The 20,665-nt window shown below is 47.1% G+C and overlaps 1 protein-coding gene across 2 annotated transcripts in view; it reads left to right on the top strand.

Annotated features, from left to right (window-relative positions):
* Positions 1 to 1,925: 1,925 nt before the first annotated feature.
* Positions 1,926 to 20,665, top strand: part of Bdh1 (3-hydroxybutyrate dehydrogenase 1) — a 57,809-nt gene continuing 39,069 nt past the window's right edge. The window contains exon 1 of one of the 2 annotated variants that reach the window (XM_004834746.4): positions 1,926 to 2,221. The gene's annotated coding sequence lies outside the window, so the exon portion shown is untranslated. Of the gene's footprint in view, positions 2,222 to 17,273; positions 17,443 to 20,665 lie in introns of those variants that run through there. The other variant, XM_004834745.4, reaches the window with a different exon arrangement.

Below are 20,665 nucleotides of genomic sequence, written 5' to 3'. Positions count from 1 at the left end.
GGGTACAGCTTGCCCCCGGCACCTTCCTCTGTCTCTGCTTTCCAGGTGCCATGAAGCCAGCAGTTTTACTCCACCACACCCTTCCACCATGATCTCAGGGCCTCAGCCATCTAGCCTGCCAACCATGGACTGAAACCTCTGAAGCCATGAGCCCAGTGAATCTTTCCTTCCTTAAATTGTTTATGTCACAAAGTGACACAAAGGTGACCCAACTCAAGAAATCACACTGATTCTGTGTCCCCCAATTCAACTCATTTTCTGGGTTCTTCATATATAATTTTATCCAGTTATATTATGCTTCTGGTACTTAAAATTTATTAACATTCTCTATTGGGAGGCAGTATATTGAGTTTTAACATTTTCTAATGCAAAAATGTAGAAACTTCAGTAATTAAAGTATATGAAGTTATATGTTGAATGTTTAAATGTTAAAAATCTACTATAGTAAAAGACACATTGCCACGAATCCCCCTCAAAACATTCCCTCAACTTGAACAGAATAATCCTATTATTCTTGCCACTTTCTGAAGCAGTTCTGGAGTCTTCTTTCCCAAGTTTCTTTACAAGGTGTGATAAAAAAAAATACAGTGAATGCCGCTTCCCAGTGCCATCCAATGGACAAGCAGGCTCATGAAAGCATGACACTGTGTCCTCATCCACCTTATTCACTGCATCTGGCACCATGCAACTCCTGGCTCTTCTCCAAAGTCACAATGACCATGAAAGGTCAACATTTTGTATTGATAAGGCAGTTAGGACAATACAACTAAAGACACTCAGGAAAGAGGACTCCAGAACTGCTTCAGAAAGTGGCAAGAATGATAGGATGAGTGTGTCTAAAGAAAGGGGGTTTTTGATTGGGATTAGTGGCAATGTGTCTTTTGTTGTAATAAAACATAAGCACTCATCTGTATGGGATCACACCGTACATCACAGTGCATGGCTCTGTGGTCCAGGTGATGCAGTTGCTCACTCCTGGGGAGAGAGGCAGGCACTCACCCTGAGGAATGTGTAGGATGGCAGCACCTTTCCTGGGACCAGGTCTTGACAGAGATGGAGACCTGGATGGCCAGAAGGGAGGGTCCTCACAGCAGGACCAGGGATCTGAGAAACTGGGCCAGTATTAGCCAAAGCAGGCAAGGTGTCAAGAATGCAAAATTTAGGGAGGCATCACCCTCAGGTGCGAGGCTGCCCCTAAGAAGCCAGGGTCTAGGTTGGTGTGGTGGTGCACACCTGTAATCCCAGCACTCAGGAGGCTGAAGCAGGATGATTGTGATTGCCGGGAGTTTGAGGCCAGCCTGGGCTACATGGTGAATTCAAGGCCAGCCAGAAGTATACAATGAGACCTTGTCTCTCAAAACAAAACAACAAAAGCTCATGAGCCTGCAGCCACCTGGCCGAAGTGTGTAAACTGGAAGGTGCTATTCATCCAGAGCAGCCTCACCCATTTTCACTTGGCCTTCTATCCTCTGTGGCTACAGATGCTGCAGAAGGGAGGCCCGGGGTCCCCTGAGCACAGCTCGCCAAGCTTTCCTAAGGGGGACCTGGTGGGGTACAGAGAGGCATCCTGCATCTTTAGTTCTCCGTCAGACCCCGTTTGAGGTAGAAGCCTGCAGGCCTTGCTGTATCTATAGACGGGGGTGTGAGGTTCAGAGGCTCAGGGCTGGGCTGAGGTTGACAAGGAGCCTGACCTAAGACCTGGCTGCCTGCTACAGGGGCTGCTCCTTGCTGCCCCCAGCAAACCCCAGGAGGCTGAGAGGAAAACTTGGCAAGGACCCCCCCAAACCAAAGCTAAACCAGCAAGCCAACACACCACGCCAGTATTGCCTCCCGGTCCTTGTCCCCGAGACAGGCTGTGACGTCACCAGAAGTCTCTAATTTTGCCCTTCCGGACAGACGGGACAAAGAGGTCAGAGGTTCACTTCACAGCACCCCGAGCTTTCCTCTGTCCGCACCAAATGGCGGCTGGACCTGGGCCTGGCTGGTTATACGTTAGCGCTCGGTGAGGCCAAGGTGTCATGTGGCCCCTCGTGTCTTGGGTAGCAGGACAAGCTGGCGTGGTTCCGCCGAGAGCCCACGGTGGCCTGCCACGTGCAGCGCCCCCCCCCCCTTACTGGGAGGAAACAGGGTAGCCACTCCCCTTCCTCCTCGGCAGGCCACTCAAGTGGCATCCCAGGTTCCGCGGGTCGCACTGAAGCTGTCACACGAGCCAAAGGTCCAGGTCAGTGTGGAAGCGGGCTTTGGGAGCGACTCAGTATTCCTGTTGGGTTTTCCCTCCCTGCAGGACTGACACCACCCCCGGTGTTGCAGGGTCTTTCCTGCTCACAGAAGTTCACCCCTGCGGGAAGGGTCTGTGTTTCCCAGCCCTCACCCAGCAGCTCCTTGGATGATCCCGGGATCCGGACTCCCCCCAGAGCAGCACATCACCCTGAAGGTCCGCCCGGACAGGTGCTATCTCCTCTGGGCAGTTTTCCCACAGAGCACTTTGAGCTCGAGCAGGTCGTTGGCCGAGCCGAGTCTAATGTGGGAGAGGGGCGACCTCTAGTGTTAGTTTTTGGAAGCGGCGCGCTGGCTTTCTCCTGCCTCTGCGTACCCTGGGATCGGTGCTGGCCTGGAGCGACTCGCAGCTCAGCTAGGGGTGGCGGCGGAGAGAGGAGGGGAGCTCAGTCCTGGCCTCGTGTGAGAAAGAGCTCAGCAGAGTGTGAGCAGGCGAGCACTGGGCCGCGTGCCCTGGGAGGGAGCACGACCGGGCAGTGGCTGTGACTCTTTGGGGTCCTGGCACCTTCACCAACATCATCCCTTTCTTTGCGATCGAGTCACATTTCCCCGATCTCCAGTAGAGTGCTGCACAGTGCGCGGTTGGAGTTCCCATCCTTCCCTTCTAGACAGATGACCTTGCCTAAGTCCCCGCCCCCCGGGACTGTCCAGCCCCCACCGCCACAGCCGCCCCTCATGGGACATCCGCGGGGCTGTGGAGGCAGAGGCTGGGGGATGAAGGCTCACGGGAGAGGGTCCGCGCTTGTCCTTCCTTCCTCGCCATGCGGCAGCGTTCGAACCTGGGTCGCTGTGCATCGTGAATTCTGTATCTTCAGCTCTGCGTGGTTTTACTTAGTTTCGTGAAACCCAAACTCTTAGCCAACAAGGCTAAACCGAGTGTTACTTGCAGATAACTTGCCAGGCCTGTTTCCAGTTATAACTAGGGTGCTTGCCCATCTCCGTTGGCCTCGGACAGTCTTGCCTTACACTTGTCATGCAAGTATAATTAGTAATAGTGTTCTCCTTCTAGAGAACACCTGAGAAGGGTTCCATTTGGATGGTAAATTACACAGTCACCCAATTCACAGCAATCTAGTAGAAAATAGGCATTCTGGTGTGTTTCGGTGGCAGGGGATACACGGTGGGAGAGGGCTTCGTCCCCAGCACTGTAATATAAAAACAAAAAAAGTAGGCATTAGGATTTAGAGGAGATAAGGAATAATGTTAACAGTATTGTGGGCTTTAAATGGTTTTTATAATGGCCAGGTGTGGTAGCATATGCCTGTAATACCAGCCCTGGGGAGACTGAAGCAGGAGGATCACTGTGAGTTGGAGGCCAGCCTGGGCTACATAGCAAGACCTTGTCTCAAAAAATAAGTAAATAAATGGTTTTAATATTCTTGGCATAATTAGCTCCAAGCTTTCTGGCAGCCAGTACCAAAGGAAAACATAATGGGTTCAAAGAGGATTCTGTCTTGTTAAATGATACATGTTGAGGATTCTGGAGGGACATTTATCAGGCAATAATTTTTGGAAGGAATTATTCACATAAATTGTTATATGAGTAACATAGGGACTGTATTCGCCAATTTTCCATTACTGGGACAAAATATGCAACACGGTAATTTAGAGGAGAGATTTATTTTGGCTCATGGTTCCAGAGGATCCAGTCCATAGTTGTCTGAATCCAAGGAAGAAACAGCATGGTGGAAGGGCCTGGCAGAGGACAGCTTCCCATCCTATGGCAGCCAGGAAGCAGAGAGAGAAGAGAGGAGCTGGGGACAAGAATATACCTTTCCAGGGCTGGGGATTTAGCTCAGTGGTTCTGGCACCTGCCTCAAAAGCTCAAGGTCCCAAGTTTGATCCCTGGTACCAAAAAAAAAGAAAGAAAAGAAAAGAAAGAATATACCTTTCCAGGTCACACACACCCTCCCGGGACCTACCTCTTTCTACCAAGCCCCACTTCCTAGTAGCACATTCAGCTTCACACTCATGAATCGGCAAATCCACTGCCAGATATAGTGTCCTCATGATTTAGTCACCTTCTAAAAGCCCCACTTCTGAATACTTGAGACTTTGGGGGCTGTTACTCGGGCAGATGAGACAGTCACTACCCGAAACCGAAGTTGAAACTGATGACTAAGACACAAAATGTCACCAGTGTCTCCTCCTCATATGTGGGGTTCCAGAGGCCAGATGATCAGTGACATCCTGCCCCAAAACTGGCTCCCGCTGATGGGAGATGGCCTAGAAGAGACTGTCAGGAGCAAGGAGAACGTCACTCCAGTCACCCAGAGTTCCTATCTGGTGAGTTTTGCTGGCTGCAGCATTCAGATTCTGTGAGAAAGCAGCTACCTCCAGAGAGGTGAGTGTTCAAACCCTAAAGGAGTGAGGTCTCACAGAGATGGCAGAAGATGGCAGTACAGACAGCTGAATTAGGTAGAAATATTACAGGCTGTCAGATAGGGCTAGGTCCTCGAGAGAGTCAGGACAAAGGTGGAACACATCACAACTGCGGCTGGAGACACATCTGTTGAAGACCAGGCCTCAAGATAAAGACAAGATGACCAGACCTGCATACTTACTCAAAGAGCAAACACTGGGTCTAATGAAGTCTAGATAGACAGCAGCCACCCCAGACATTTATACCTCTGGATCCACCACTTCCTAGGAAAAGTCTGTTCTTTCCATCCATGCTTGTTACATGACTTGTTTCCCAATTGGACCACTATTACCTAAGTGACTATACTTGTAATCTTATTGGTTGATCATGACTGTGGCCCACATTGTACCCACATGGGTTTTACTCCATAAAACTCCTCTATCGAGTGGAGTCCCCGGCTACTCACTTGGGTCCCCTCCTGCCTCTCAGGAGCTTTCCTATCAATAAATATCTTCCTACTCTCAACCTCCATTGTTCCTAGAATTCATTCTTTGATTTTTAGAGAACATGAGAGCTCGGCGTATCAGACAGCTAACAGGCTGGGAGATATAATATTTCATATTTCATCTCCAGTATTGTTTCCTGTATCAATGGGACAGGCCTTGTCAATTTGGCAAACATTCACACAGCACAGCCTGCGTGCCAGGCCCAGGGCCAAGCACCTGGATACAGAAATGAACCCAATCTGGCCTCTGCGGCCTGGGAGCTCCCACCCTGATTGTCAGAACTGGCCATGGGGACTCCACCCCAGAGAAGAGCCATCTCTCAGGGGGCTTTCTCTGATTTGGGGGTGCTGATATTTACTCACTCCCGGGATGGGTTGACCTTTGGGTTGTTTTCCTAGTGAGAGAAAATCCTGTGATTTATGCCCAAATCTTCGAGACACCTCTGGGCAGAGACAGCAGGTGTGAGCCAGTGGTCAGAGGGGCTGCTGATCTATTGTCAGGGTTGGCAACTACCTAAGGACCCCCATGAAGAAAATGCACACCGCAGCATGTCACATGGTTTCTCCTGAGCTTCTGTAGGGTTCTTGCCATCGTGGGATGAAGAAGGAGAAACAATTAGCAGCAACTGGCAGGAGCTTCTAGCCTTGTTGTTGCCCCAGCCTTGGCCGGTCCCACCCAGGACAAGTAATTGATTAGTGCTGTCACTGATGAAGGCTGGGTCAGTATCAGATGTGTTCCAGAAGTTTCTCTCAATACATTTTTTGCTATTTGTTATTATAAAAGTACTAAATGGTCTGGCAACAAATCCAAATAGAAGCGTAAAGTAAAAACTGCTCCCACCAATCACTAGTCTTACTAACGGGAAGTTATAACTCAAAAGTTTCTTGTAATTCAAACTAGAAAATTTCTTAGCAAGTGTGGGCATCAACATATAAACACACACATACATATGCATGCAGTTGATCACATTACATATTAGATCCTTAATTTACTTTTCTCACGTAAAAATATGTATTGCAGATCTCTCACATCAGCCCGTCCTGCATCACAACTGCTAATACATATTTTATTGTCCGAGTGTGCTATATTTTACGAGTTTTACCTGTTGTTATAGTTTCGATCTAGAATGTCACCGAAAGTCTGATGTGTTCAGAGGCGGAGCTTTGGGGAGGTGATTGGATCGTGGGGGCGCGGCACCCGTCAGCACGCTGACCCATTGATGTGCTGTTCGCAGGCGGAAGAGGAGGCGCTCTTTGGAGGGGGCGGCTCCCTCCCTGGCTCCTCCCTTCACTGCTTCTTCCTGGCTACCATGTGACTGGGAGGAGCAGCTCTCTTCCCCCAGCTCTTCTTTCCGTGAGTCCATTTCTGCCTTGGAGCCAACAAACTATGGACTGAATCCTCTGAAAACTGAGCCAAGATAAACCTCTCCCCCTTTAAGTTTTGGGTGTTGGGTGTTGTGTCCCAGGGACGGGAAAGTGACTAATCCACCCATCCACCATTTGGTGGATATTTATATCGTTTGCAGCTTTTTGATAATTCTATGTTATAGTGAACATAATTATACATACAGCACTGGGCGCTTGTACAAGTCTAGATAATATGTTACTAAAAGTAGAACTGTCAGGTTGAATTTGGAAGATATTGCCAAATAGCTCTCCTCCCGTAGAGTTATTTGAAACAACTAGTCTATGAATGTGCCTGTTTCCTTACATTTAGAAGCACCCAGATCCAGGCCCAAAGCTGTAGGATGCCCTATTTGTCTCTGCTCTGGCTCTGTGCTCCTTCCTACAGGCCATGGGCTGTGGGGGTCAGGGGACTGTGCCTGCCCACTGGATCATGCTCCAGCATCAGGACCCCAGAAGTCCTTCCCTGCAGAGCCTCAGGCCTACTTGCCTACTTCTGTGGATCCCTCTTCCAGGGGGTGTGGGGTGGGGGCCTGGCACACCCGCTCCCAGGCCCCAGAGTGGCCAAGGGGTAACTCCACACAGACAGTGGGCAGGGCTTGCTGTGTAGACCAAGTGTACTCAAGACACACATGGAAGAGAAGCAGGCTGCGACCAGGCCACGACTAGGCGCTGGGAGCCGCATCTCCCCCTCCTACCAGGATCTGGTGTGGAAGTCTGAGGACTTTCAGAAACCTAAACTTGACCCTGGCCTTTCAGATCCTAATCAAGGTGCATTTATGAAAGCAAGCGTGTTTTGCTTGGTTTATGCCTTAAATATATATAAATATATATATTTTTTGGCACGGGGGATCGAACTCCGGTCCTTGTGCTTGTGCAGCAGGCACCAGAACCACTGAGCTAAATCCCTGGCCCTATGCCTTAAATATTTAATCCTATGATAATGAGTATGCATTTATTACTGTTGTTTTTATACCTCCCCCTATATTAGGGGTAGATCATTTCCAAGTTCAGGCTTTGCCAGTTTGCTGGTTCAAATGGTATAAGTAACTTTGGGTATTTTTTATCAGTAAGGTTAATTACCTCTATGTGTCTTAACTGGTTACCCCTCTCCCAAATCCTACATTTCTACAGTGGACCCTTGACTTACAAATTCAATTTGTTCCCAAGGCCTGGTTGCAACTCAGTTGGTCAATTGAGGCCCCTCTACATACACAGCCTGCAAAGTCTCTCTCCTGTGTACAGGCAGATCTCAGAGTCCTTAGAGAGACATTGGCCCAGCATTTCTCACTTAAGCCCACACAGGCAAGGATGTTGTCATGTTCCTTCCAGAACTCTTTCAGGGTTAAATATGTATCTGAGACCATCTGGAAGCACAAGCAGCTGGGATTCGGGTTGTAACTCAAGACTTTGTTTGTAAGTTAAAACTAAAATCCTGGTTGTACTCCTGTTGTTCATACGTCAGGCCAGTCATAACTCAAGGGTCCACTGTATCTTTTCCCTCAGCTATACCCCCAGGAAATGCTTGTCAAATTGTTGGTGCTTGCATTGGTCAGCTTTTCATTGCTGGGACAAAATACCTGACATCCACAACTTAAAGGAGGAGAGGTTTCATTTGGCTACAGTTTCAAGGAGATTCAGTCCATGGTCAGCAGCCTCCAGGTTAGAAACTTCATGGTGGAAAGGCATGGTAGAGAAAGGGTGCTCAATTCATGGCACCTGGGAAGCACAAAGCAAAGGAAGAGTGCCAGAGGGCAAGGTCAGGGATCAGATAGAGTCCCGAAGGTCCTGCCTCCGTGACCCACCCAGACCACTCAGAAGTGTGCTTCACTAATCACCTAGACAGCCACAAGCCAACCAAGTTGACAATTGAGATTAAACGACACAATGCTTAATGAATAAAAGATGCCAGCAGTGAGGACAGATGTGAGGTCCTGTTCTGCTGCATCCCTTCTGGGTACCTCACCTAAAAGAATGCTCCACTTCTGAGCAGGGTAAATCCCTCTGCTCTAGAGACATCTCCATGGCAAGAAGTCCCTCTTCCTGGGCAATGCCGCAGGGCACTTGCAAGCCCTGGGAATGCTTGTAAGGAATGGGCTGGACCTGAAGGAAATGCAAGAAAAGGTGTCAAGCATTGAATGTAAAGGGTAAGTTAGATTCATCCAAAGACAGCAAAATAAGACAGGACCTGGGAGTTCAAGTTCAAGACAGACTGGAATGGACTTGGAGAAGAGTTAAGATGTATGGCTCTTCCAGGAGCCAATCAGTTAATGGGGCGGGGAGGAGCAGAAGGCAGCACAATTGCTTGAGCCCAGTAGTTCAAGGCCAGCCTGGGAAACATAGCAAGACCCCATTAACAACAACACAAAAAGATGTGTGACGTTACAAAAGCCGTGAACACTGCAAGAGTTCTCTCAAGCTCAGCAGTAAATGGCAAGGCTGTGTGATTTGGAGCCAGGTGGCTTGGCAGTGCTAGGACACAGGTACATCTTGCAGAAGGAGCTGCCATACCTCGATTCTCCTGCCAGCTGGCCAGGCCACCAGTGACCCATCATCAGCTGACCGGATCTTCCCAAGGGTCGCTGCCTTTTCAGAATGACCCTTCGGTCTTGGTCTCGAACCCTTTACAATCTGGCTTGGAGTAGTCCCAGGACTCGGCAATGAAAACAATGGTCGATGGGCCAAGGATTTAGCTCAGTGGTTCCGCCGCCTGCCTCACAAGCGCAAGGACCTGAGTTCGATCCCTGGTACCAAAAAAAAAAAGAGAAAACAATAGTCAAGGAGGCAAGATTCTCCCACCCTCTATGCACTGAGTTTTCTCCTGCTTCAATGCCGTTAAATGTTTGGCGGAAAATGATGCATTTTTATGTACTATTTTTACCAAGGCTATAATTTATAATATCTACAATAGTGTGGTATCCAAACTTGTTAAGCCATAGGTTTCGGAGTCATCCCCCAAAAGTTTATTTTAATTGGGACAGTTCAATTGCACTTCCTCCTATTTCCAGCCAAAATGGAATTGTCATCTGAGTAATTTCCTGTCGGAGATGAGTAAAGTGAATATGACTGTTCACACGGAAAGACACTCATCACTGGCAGGGGACACTGATATTTGAGGGAGTGTTACTTACCTAAAATCCTCAGTGAGATCCTGTGCTGGACAGTGATACTGAGTTAGATTATTAACAGCATACAGTTTAATTATTTCTCATCTAACTGGAGAGTGCCACCCTCTGGCCAGTTTGGTTCATTGCAGTTTCTCACAAATACAGTACCCCGGGAGCCTGGGATTTAGCTCAATGTCACCACTCCTACCTTGCAAGCGCAAGGTGGTGAGTTCAATCCCTGGTACCAAAAAAAAAAAAGGTCAACAAATACAAAATACAGTACCCCATGGGGCATGGGTTCTGGGCTCTTTTCTGGCTCTCCTTGTCTCCTGCTTATATGCCCAGCATATGCACCTCTTGGGACCCTGTAAAGGCATCAGGATGATAAAAATGATGGGAAGTCAGAACTGTAAGCAACTGTCAATATTAGCCAAATCTGCCAGAAATGGAGATTCAGGGGGAGAAGTTCAAGGCCATGCAACAAGAGAATGGCAGGACTGGATGCTGCTCTCCATGACCCTGAGAAGTGTTTGGACCTGCTGGGTTGCTAATTTCTTGCAGCGGAGGAGGAGGAGGAGGAGGAGGAGGAGGAGGAGGAAGAAGAGGAGGACAGGCATTCCCCACAACCTCATCTTTCCAGTGCAGGCTGCCCTCAGAGATCCTTTCCCTCAGAGAACTTTACTAAGCATAGCAAGGAAGAGCTGGTGTGTAGCTCAGTGGTAGAGCACTTGCCTAGCACATGCTAAGGCCCTAGGTTCAATCCCCAGAGATGCAGTGAGGGACAGGAGTGGCCTCTACCATTTTTCAGAGTGGCCCTCAAAACCAAGAGCAAGAGGGAAACACTTGCTTTTTGTCTCACTCAGCCTTAGGGAGCAGGAACAAGAGGGAGAGCATGAAAGACTGAGTATACAGGGGTGTATATGGGAGTGGCTTTCCCTAGGGACTTCACATCAGACTTATGCTAGTGTCCCTTAGGTTACTCCATTATTGTCAGCTTGCGAACCAACAGCTGCCTGTTACCTCACAGATCCAATTTCCTTGTTAGCGCTGACTTTGGCCAAATCCAGGAAAACACTTCTGCGTAGTTTCAGAACAACTCTACCCTCCTGAACCCTATTCAAATTAGGGAAAAGGTCAATGCTTGTGCTTGGCTGGGAGGATCTCAGGGAGCAGCCCCTCCTGAGGATGAGCTTGGGGTAGCAATGGCTCCAAGGACACACCTAAGGTGAGGAGAGTATTAGGCACAGCAGATGGGGCAGACATACTCCCCAGGTATGTTAATCACTTTTCTGTTGCTGGTACAAAATACCTAACATACAAAACTTAGAGGAGAAAGGGTTTATCTTGGCTCCCAGTTTCAGGCCATGGTCGTTAGCTCTGAGGCAAAAAAACATAATGGTGGAAGGGGCTGGTGTAGGACAGCTGCTCACCTCATGGTGGCCAGGAAGCAGAGTGCAGGGGAAGAGCAGGAGAGGAAAGGACCAAAAACCAGATGCAGTCTCCAAGGTCAGGTGCCCATGGCCCAACCAAACACACTCAGAAGTGTGCTTTATTAATCGAGGTGGCTCCCAAACCAATCAGGTTGACAATCAAGATTAACTGTCACACCAGTATCAAACTTCTTAATCCTCTGATTACCCTGGAGTGTATTTGTGCATTCTATAGTGCCAAAGTGAGCAAAGGAGAATGGGCTTCCTTAAGGCAGTTATCCTTTCGTTGATTTATTTAACCAATATCTATGAAGTACCTAGCTTGTGTCTGGAAATGCTAATGTCACCTCAGATGCCACACAGCTGGCTCAGTCCTTCAAATCTGAGTTGGGACTTGCAATGAGCCACCATGGGCATTGACTTCATCTCTGGATCCCTACTTCAGGCTTTCTTTCACTCTACTGTGTTGGGATTGTGTCCTGCTTACGCCACCTTTGTGTTTGGCTCCATATCCTAGCTCCTTGGACCCGTGGACTCATGTGCTTTGTTTGCTTGTGGTTTGTTCTTTAGCATACAATACACTTGGAATTGGGCTAGAATGTGTGTTCCACATAGTGGGAATTTTACTGTATCCCGGATCTAGGTCAATGACTAGCTGTCCTCATAGAAAGTGCTCAGCATATATCTGTAGATTGAATGAATGGAAGAAGAAATGTGTTGGAAAGCACTTTTCTGAAGTCTTTTAATTAAGAAGTAATACACCACGAAGTGGAACTTGATCTCCTCTCCTTGAGTGTGAGCTGGACTTCATGACTTGCTGCCAATGAATACAACAGCGAAGGGTTAAAACTGCAACTTTCAGGGCTGGGGGTATGGCTTAATGATACAGCACTTACCTAGCATGTGCAAGGCCCTGGGTTCGATTCCCAGCATCACCAACAAATTAAAAAAATAAAAAAAGACTTTACAGTATAGAAACCTGGCAGATACTTCCTTAAACAAGTGACCAGGTTAGTCTCCTCAGTGCTGTTGTACTGATAATGTGTGCCTTTGATACGATGAGAAAAGTGTTTTATCTGTAAGTCTAATCGTGAGAAAAACACCAGACAAACCTTTAGAGAGACAGTCTACAAAATACTTGATGGGTACTCTTCAAAACTATCAAGGTCTCAAAAAAACAAAAACAAAAACAAGACTAAGGAACTATCTCAGACAAAGGAAACTGGGCGCCATGGTGGCTAAATGCACCATGTTTTCCTACATTAGATCCTGGGACAGAAAAATGATATTAGTGAAAAAGCAGGTGACATCTGAGAAATGGATGCACCTAGAGACTATAATACTATATGAAAGAAATCAGACATGGATTAAATATCACATGGTTTCTCTTGTATGAGCAACTCAAAGCATAAGTAATTTAAAGGGCAAAATACAGACAGATGATAAGAAACAGGAAAGTAAAACTTTATTTTTTTATGGTTTTTTTTTGTCAGTATGTAGTCTAGGCTGGCCTTGAATTTACTTAGTAGCCCAGGCTGTGGAACCCACGGCAATCTTCCTACCTCAGCCTCTTGAGTGTTGAGATTACAAATGTGTGCCACCAGGCCCCATGGGAGGTAGAATTTTTGCAAATGGTAAGGGGATCTAGGCATAGAGAGAGGAGAAAGGGCTTCCCATGATGGATATTCATTATATATTGCAAACACGTACTAATAAAAAAAAACTAGTGTAATCCAAATACAGCCTAGAGTTTAGTTACCAGTGATATGCCAGTGTTAATTTCTTAGCTTTGACAAATCCTATAATCAGTGGTTATTCAGAGTGTTAGGTCTAGAGGACATTGACTGCAGCGTACAGGGGAACCGTGTAGTGTTGTTGTAATGTGTGTCCTATGTCCTTCCCCATGCCAGACCTGACACAGAGATTGGAGCATGGACAGGATTTGGAGACACTGAATTCCTCCTGCCCCCACGGCTGGTGCCACAATGTGGTGATGTGGGAGGGATGGCCAAGCAAGCAGAGCATGCCATACTGAAGCTTGTGTGTCTGATTTATTTCACTTAACATCATGGTTTCAAGGTTCATCTTCTAGGCTTTATATTTAGATGTTCCCCCACCCCAAACCCTTATGCATTCCTAGCTAAAGCTTTTGGGAGAGACTGGATCATGGGTGTGTGATTAGTGGATTAGTCAATTAAACTTTCTTGCTTTAACTTGTGGGTGTCAGGTATTGTGTCTCAGCAACGAGAAAGTAACCAATACAACATTCATTTTCCTACAAATGATTCAAATTTATCCTTCTTTATGGCAGAGTAGTAGTCCATCAAGACACATTAAATTCAGGAGATGAATTCTTCAGCCCTCATCTCTTCAGACTTATTTCATTTTTTTTTTTTTTAGACAAGGTCTCATTATGTAGTCTAGGCTGGCCTTAAACTTGTGATGATCCTCCTGCCTCAGCCTCCTGAGTGGTGGGATTACAGGCGTGCACAACCATCCTCAGCATTTCTTTGAGTCTTGAAGGCTTTTTGGTCTATTGGTCTATGAGATTCTTTTTTTTTTTTTGGTACCGGGGATCGAACTCGTATCCTTGTGCTTGTGCAGCAGGCGGCAAACCCACTGAGCTAAATCCCCGGCCCATGGTCTATGAGATTCTTTTATAAAAAGTTACAGCGCGTCCAGTGCCCTTTGAACAGGACACTGGACACAGACCTGACTTCCCTGGCCTCCTTGTCCCTCTGCCCCAAGCTCCTGTAGCTCCCAGGACCACAGCTGTTCTGGGACCTGCTGGCCCTCCTTGCACCTGAGAAACATAGTTCCTGCTGTTCCCTATATCCACTGTGCCCTCCCCCACTGCCTCTTAAATCCCCCCCAACACCACCTGCCTAGTGTTTAACCTGAATCCAATCAGGGCGAAATGATCAGACAAACCCAGGGAGGGGACATTATACAAAACAACTGGTCTGGACTCATCAAACTGTCAGTGCCATGAAAAACACCCCTAATCACTCCCAAAAAGACAGGGCATTGTTCTAGATGAAAGCAAACTGAAGAGGCGTGATAATTACTTGCAGGTTAGGACTCTTGATTGCTGAAATAAAAACAACTGAAGTACATTATAGGAAAAAATGAGAGAATTTGAGTAATGATTAATTAGATAATATTGTTATCACTATTAAATTTCTTGAATACGACAATAGTGTCAATATCAGAGGAGAATTGGTTTGTTCTTTTGAGATACATGTTGAACTATCTGGAAAGGGTGTGTCATGTCTATGTCTACTTTCAACTGCTTCAGCAATCTGTATGCACACACATACGCTACATGTGTGTATGTATGTTGTATGTAACACACACAGAGAAAGGAAATGTGGCAGACTGCTAACAGTGAGTGACACTTGTTCTGGATGTTTTAGTGTTCATTGTACCCTCCTTTGTCTTTTCTATAAGTTGAAACTTCTTTTTTTTCTTTTTTTCTGGTGCTGAGGATGAAACTCAGGGCCTTATGCATCCTAGGCAAGTTCCCACCAAGTTGCTGCCACCCAGCTATGCTCTCAGCCCTAGGATACAAATTGGAGGAAGAATATCCCCTATCTTCGAAGCTGGGACCCAGGGCCTTCCTCCTCCTGCCCCTGGCCCTCACCGGAAGGAATCACCCGCCTCCCCAGTACATGCCTAGCTTGCATCACCGAGCCCAGGCTGTCCTGCTGTTGTGTCTGTCCCCACCCTGGGCCACCAGCTCCTGGAGGGCAGTGACCGCAGAGACCTCAGGGAACAGAGAGGGTGAAAAGCAAGCACTGCCACGTCCCAGCTTGGCCTGAGACCAAGCCTCCTGCCTCTGACCTGTGCCCCAGCCCCTGGGCACGGCATCTTCTTGCTCCTGGCAAGTCCCCCGCTCCAAATCCCTCAGCCAGAAAGAGGCGAGGAATCTGTTTCAGGGCTGTGGGCGGGGTCTGATCAGCGACACAGGCCTCTTGGAGTGCGTATGTTAGTCACAGTCCCGCAGACAGGTTAACACATTTGTATACAGAGAAGTCATTTTTGTTTGGTTTTCAGGGCTGGGGATGGAGCCCAGGCCCTCGTGCATACCAGACAAAATGCTGTGCTACTGAGTGACACCCCAGGCCCAATAGAGAGATTTTAAGGAGTTGGCTCCCGCAACTGTGGAGGATCCTGAAGTCGGAGCAGACCCAGGGAAGAGCTGCACCTGAGTCAGAAGACAGGCCCCTGGCAGAATGCTCTGCCTTTCTGGAGAGCTCAGTCTTTATATGAAGGCCTTCAACTGATTGGTTGAGGCCCACCAACGTTATGGAAGGCGATCTGCTTTACTCAAGGTCCATCAGTTTATCCCGTGATTCTAGCAGTCTGGGGAGCTGAAGTAGGAGGATCACAAATTCAAGTCCAGCCTGGGCAATTTAGCGAAGTGTAGAGATCCTTAAAAAATAGAAAAGACAGGGCCGGGGATTTAGCTCAGTGGTTCCATTGCCTGCCTCTCAAGTCACAAGTGCAAGGACCTGAGTTCAATCCCTGGTACCAAAAAAAAAAAAAAAGGAAAGAAAGAAAAAGAAAAGAAAAGATTAGGGATATAGCTCAGTGGGAAGGCCCTAGGGTCAATCCTCAGTACTGGGAGAAAAACATCCATCAATTTAAATGTTAATGCCATCAAAAATCTCTGCACAGAAACATCTAGAATGCTTCACCAAATATCTGGGCACCGTTCAGCCAAGCTGCCACATAAAGTTAGCCACCATGAGTCGATGCTTTGTCAACTTGGCACCCAGGACATCTCCTTAAACTGTGCTTAATCTCCACATAAGAACAATGAGAAGGTCATACATGGGCTGGGGTGTAGCTCAGTGGCAGAGCAATTGCCCAGCATGTACGAGGTCTTGGGTTTGATCCCCAATATCACAATAAAAATTAAAAATAGGTAGGGCTGGGGATTTGGCTCAGTGGGGCCACTCCTGTCTCACAAGCACAAGGTCCTGAGTTTGATCCCTGGTACCAGAAAAAGAAAAAATTAAAAATAGGTCATACTTCGCCTAACATGATACAACTACTCTGAGTACAACGCTATGCTGCAGCACCCACCCTTTCCCCAGCATGGAATTCAATGTTCTGAGGCATTCCTTACTCTTCTTGATATCTTGTAACTTACACAATGGTCTATGATGCAAAGTTAACAACATTTAAACATACTGTGAAACAAAGTCATTCTGGTTTTGTTTTTGTTTTACTTTTTTTGCAGTACTGGGGATTGAGTCCAGGCTTTCACACTGAGCCACATCGTCACCCTTTAGGGTCTTGCTAGGTCACTAAGTTGTGCAGGCTGGATTCAAATTTGTGATCCTCCCACCTCAGCCTCCCTAGTAGCTGAGATCAGGCATATACCACTGTGCCTGACCAAGTGAATACATCTTATGTTACGTGACAAAAGGGAAGGCATGGAAGAAACTAAAGATACTTACTATACCTGTGCTCAAACATTCATAGCAAAATAAGGAAGAAACCCTCATGACCACTACAGGCCTTGCTGCTGCAGCAGGTCATGCAACCACAGCTGGGGTTTATCTACCTGTACCTTCTCCTACCCATTCTATGGTTACTGTGTCCTCAGCAAGCTCTTTACCTGTGAGGTGACTCACACTTTAGGCCCTGAAGAGACTGGTCTGGACCATTAATAGTGAGAGACACCTCAAGGGACCTATATTTCACACTTGCTCTTTCTTCCCTCCATTGTGACCCTCAAGGATTTGAGTATTAAGGTTTTAGCCCTACTTCCTTGCAAGTGACCCTACACAAAGACCCTTGGCCATCTTGATATCGTGCTCCTGTCCAGATTTGAGTCTTGCTCAGGGCTCTCGGGAGCGCTCTCAAGCTGCTCGGGCCAGATCCTATGCTAGTTTATGCCCACGCACACCTGCAGGGGTGAGCTCAGGATGGAGTAAGATGGGGCTCCCCTTTCACATCATTTTTTTACTGTACCCCTAACCAGTGGCAGCTACCCTTGAACCTCTGTTTATCAAAGGTTCAAATTCACAGACAGTTTAAGCTTAAAACAAACAATAACAAAGCTGAACTTTGCCTGTTTGGTGGCAAACACACACAAGTCCACACCCTGAGTATTGTATTTTCTCATTAGATGCCTTTACGTATCACCTGTACATGAAAATTTTCCTTTCCAATTAAAGACAAGTGTTGGAAGAGTGCACATAAAGCCTAGAGCGATTTCCAGGGGTGTTGCTTGCACCTTGTTAACGGAGAATTCAGAGCACCCCAAGGTGGCCGGTCAGGTACCTGGAGAGAAGGCTGCATGTTCATAGAGCCCAGGACACCTGGCTGCACCTGCTGGCTAAGGTGAGAGGAGGGTGACCTTGAGGCTGTCACAGAAGAAAGGCCGAGCCCTGGGGTGTGGGGAGCGAGGGGGCTGGAGAAAACAGACAGGCTTTAGGAAAGAGGTCCTGGCAACCCCAAAACAGAGGCAGCAGCTTTGCAACCTGACTTCCTTTTCAAAAAATCAGGCTCTGTCCTGGTAACAATAAGCAGCTATAAACATAACATGCATTTATTGGGAAAAACTCGGAAAAATAACTGAAATAAGTTTATGAATTCCTATCTTCTGTTTTTGTGGTTTTATGGTACTGAGGATGGATCCTAGGGTCTCACAAATGCTAGGCAAGTGTTCTACCACTAGGCTACATCCCCAGATATTTTTACGTTTTATTTTGAGACAAGGTCTTGGCTAAGTTGCCTAGGATGGCCTTGATGGTGTGATCCTCTCAGCTGCTCAAGTAGCTGGGATCACAGTTGTGCTCTGCCACTGTCCCCAGTTTTTCCTATATTTTTGTCATTCAAACTTTATATGGTCAATTAGGACCTATAATTACTTCTTGTATTACTTCTTGCATTGGAAATTAGTAATTATATTGTAATCATTGCAAGAAATTTCCATGTAGCAAAAGCAACTCCAGTTTCTGCTGGATTGTCCACAGAAACAATACCCAACTGGCTATAAAAGTTCCCTATTTCAGCAGAGTGGTACCAGAAGTCTATATTCCCAGCTACTTGGGAGGCTGAAGCGGAAGGATCTCAACTTGGAGGACAGCCTGGACAACTTAGTGAGACCCTGTCAAAGTTAAAAAGGAAAGAAAGAAAGAAAAGACTGGAGATATAGCTCACCACTAGAGCTCTTGCCTACAATGTGTGAGCCCCTGGGTTCAGTGCCCCAGTACTACAATAAATAAGCAAATAAATAGAAATTTAAAACTAAAAAATAAATTTCAAAATTCTGTACTCCAAACATCTTGTAAGCTGGGATTTAGGGCTGGGGCTGTAGCTCAGTGGTAGAGCATGTGCTTAGCATGCACAAGGCCCTGGGTTCTATCCCCCTGCCCCCAAAGACTAAACTGGGAATATTTAGAGGATATATTTCTTTCTTCCAAGAAAAACTTTAGGATATCTTGTAATGTGCTTAAAGCAAAGTCTCTGGAGTAGGACAGATAAGTGGGCTCTGCCTCTGCATCTACCAGTTGTGTGACTGTGGACAAATTATTTGACCTCTCTGGGCCTTGATTTCCCCTGTTGTAAAATGGAGAAAATCTTAGGTTACTTTCGAGATCATTGCAAGATTAGGTGAAGTAACGCACAGAAGGCATTGGCCTGGTGACTGGTACAATAGTGATCAGCCATTGATTACTGAGTTGTGTTATTGAAAATAGGTTTACCGATGCATTCCCAGAACATTCACAGCCCCTGGGAGTTAAGGGCTCTGTTACTGCAGGCCGAATGAACAAGGACAGTACCTTTATGTCTTGCTGCAGCTTAGGGTGAGCTGGGCAGAGGTGGGACAGTTATTTTCTCATCTCCTCATGGCCCTTCCTCTTCAAAGATTCCAGTGACTTCAGAAGTCCTTTAAATTTTGAGACTGCCCTTCCCACCACCAAAATGCCATGTGGCTTAAACAGCATTTCATGAAATGAAATTTAATGAAAGGCGTTAGGGTCAGGAGACAGAAGGGAAGGGAGGTGTGTGCCTGATCCAGCATCTTCCTCTTCAAGTCTAGCGCTTATTTTACCCCCTCATTTACTGCAGGGAAAGGGCAGCCCCTCCTGCTCTCCTGCTTCTCAGAGGTCAGGTTAAGATCGGCTTTTAAGGTCTGTCTGACACACTGGCTTCTGAGCTATACAGAGTAATGCACTAGCCTGCTTCTTTCCTCGCCTGTCGAATATAGAAAACACTACTTGATACTTGTAAAATTCAGTATGTTAAGGGTATAATTTCTTACCAAAAATTTTTTTTTAAATAAATGAAAATCCAGTGACATCTAAACAAACAGAATCCCAGTAGAGTTTGGGGGAGCAGATGGTTCTGCTTCTATTCCCCGCAGAATTTAGCACCCAGCACCACATGCTCAGGCTCTGCAAGGACTTGGAGGTGGCTGGCCAAGGGCAGGATTCAACCCTGCTGCAGCTGGAGAAGAATGGGGGCCATTGGGGGGGATGGGGTGGGGCCAGATCTAGGTGGGGAGAGGCTGTGCCTCGGAAGGCAGGGAATGATTTACTTGAGCTGGGGTGAGGTAGAAGGCAATTAGGAGCTGATCCAGGGTCAGGAGCAGACCATGGCTTCTCAGCATGGGGAGAGGGTTTGCGGGTGCTTTATTCTGATCCGGAATCTTTTAGGATCCAGCCTCTTTGATGAAGCCTGTTCTGACCCCAAGAGCTCTGGCTACACTTCTGGGTGCCTCTCTTAGATTTATGGAGCCTCTAATGATTCACTGAACTTTATGCACTCATCTCTTCTTGGACTGCAGGCCGTTTACCTCTGACACCTGCCTTGGTAATTTGCACAGCGCCCTTTGGGTGTGGAAGCTAAAAGTGTGAGGTGCTGCAGAGCCTAGCCTTGCTTCTGGGCAGAGAGAGCCGATGGTGTGAGGAAAGAGACAGAATCTTGGCACAGGCCGTGAGGGCAGCGACCTGATTCCCGCCGCTCTGCTCTGCACACGCAGCCACACTGGCTGGGAGACTCTCCAGTTCCAAAATCGCAGCCAGAGCCTCAGAGGGAAGGGAAGGGAAAGCATCTGGGGCGCCAGTGGCTTTGCCTGGTTGGCACCTGATCCCAGCTGCCCTTTCTCCTGCTAGTCTCAGGTGTTGTCTGCCTGTCTCTGAGAGTGGATTAGGATCCCTAAAAGGCAGGGACTTGGGAAATGAAGGAGCAAAAGCTGAACAAACTGACTCCGCATTAGCAGTGTCCAGAAAGTTCTGAAAAGATGAGAACAGGTGTGAAAGTGGGGTGAGATGCCTGCTATGTGTTAACCACTGGCTTAATCTGGGTTCCCCCCGAAACACAGCGCCTGAGCACGGACTTGTATTTCAGTAGCTTATTGTGAGAACGGATGTGTTTTTTAATGATTAAAATAAAGAGATGATGAACATGGTTTCACAAATCATGTGATATATTGCTAGAGATTCTTTTTCACAGTGCTTAAAAAGCAGAATCGTGAGAACAAATCTCAGAGGGAACACACTCAGTGGCCTAGGTACATTAGCCACATAAAGAGTGAATTCCAATTTCACTCAGAGTC

Source organism: Heterocephalus glaber, unplaced genomic scaffold, assembly GCF_053883595.1.
Source record: "Heterocephalus glaber isolate CG9 unplaced genomic scaffold, H.glaber_assembly_v1.0 deba00001504, whole genome shotgun sequence".
NCBI lineage: Eukaryota > Metazoa > Chordata > Mammalia > Rodentia > Bathyergidae > Heterocephalus > Heterocephalus glaber.
Note: the sequence above shows the minus strand (reverse complement) of the source record. Positions and strands in the feature narration are given on the sequence as shown.